Here is a 1,347-nt window from a genome sequence, read left to right as displayed (position 1 = left end):
TGCCTTGGTCCGTCATAGAAATAAAGCAGCCCAGTCCTCCAGGGACTGTGGCCCGGAATTCCAGAGCACGGCTACGGCTTGGGACCTGATAGACATCTATGCAGCTGCAGAGATAAAGGCAGATTATTGTTTTGTGTGCCTAAACGTTCAATTTTGGTTTCGTTTTTTTTTTTGTTTGTTTGGTTGGTTTTTTTTTTACAGTAAGTGCCATTAATGTAAAACAGCAAACTGGAAGTTTAGAGTTAAAAACTAAAGCTACAGAGAATATACTGGTGTGCGATAGGAGAAGCCTGAATGTAGGGGAGTGAACCAGCAGGGATGCAGCCGGTGCTTGCGGCCCTTGGAAGACTGCTCAGTACGCTGGGAGGAGAGGCTGGTTTACCCGAGAAAATCGCTTGGCACATGTGGAGTAGTGCAGTTGACTGAGAGATGCAACCGCCAGATTTATTTGATTACAAATTGGGATTTGTGTCTGAAAATAGCTTTGCTTTCCCTCTTGGATTTTTATTGCAAAGAAAATGTGTGTTCTTTCAAACCTGTTGTTTTTTTAAACAATAATAATTTTATGAAATGACTGCAACCTAATGTTCTTTTAAGTTGCCGTGAATCTGTTATTGTACTTAAGTGTATTTTATAAGAAGGTTTTGCTAAATGCACTGAGCTTTGAGGAAACTTCTCTGAACCTGGATTTGTTTGAGAACAGAAGCCGTACGCAGCAGGTAGCTTGCAGAAGCTCACCGCTCCGGTACCGGTACGCTGCATTTCCCACCACGAAGCCTTACGGGCAGGACCCCGGTCCCGCCGCACAGTACCTCCGAGGTGCGCGAGACGTGGCTGGACGCTGGGCAGCGAGCGGTGCCGCTGGGTGCCGGGAAGGTGACGTGAACAGGCTCCCCGAGGACAAGATTCCCTTAGCGTGTTGCAGGCGTACGGGCTGCGCATCGGCGGGATGGCTTCTCCGCTGCCTCGCAGCTTGTGCCCAGCCACGTACGCCGTCTGCAGGGCGAGTACGACTCGGGAAGGCCCAACTGGTCTGCCTGTTTTCCGTGGCAGGCCTGAAGAGGAAGGAGGGAGTTCGTCTGCTTGTCTCGACTTTATATCCTGCTCTGCTGGCTGCTGACGAGTAGAGGGTTGGATGTTTATATGCGGAGGACATAAGCGTTCGTGGTCGTGTGTCCTCGTGTCCTCCCCCTCTTTCACAGCAGGTGAAGCGCACTGTTGAGGGTTGTGCATTTTTGTTCCCAGTCTCCTGCTGGTTATGCAGTCGTCCTGAGATCTGTGAGGGTGGGGGGGTGGGTCCCTTGCAAGATGGGTTGAAAACACCGCATGAAAAACAAGTCACTCGGG

The sequence above is a fragment of the Egretta garzetta genome, unplaced genomic scaffold (genome assembly GCF_000687185.1).
Source record: "Egretta garzetta isolate BGI_Z169 unplaced genomic scaffold, ASM68718v1 scaffold378, whole genome shotgun sequence".
Taxonomy (NCBI): Eukaryota; Metazoa; Chordata; class Aves; order Pelecaniformes; family Ardeidae; genus Egretta; species Egretta garzetta.
The sequence above is the reverse complement of the archived record's forward strand: the minus strand, read 5'-3'. Positions refer to the sequence as shown.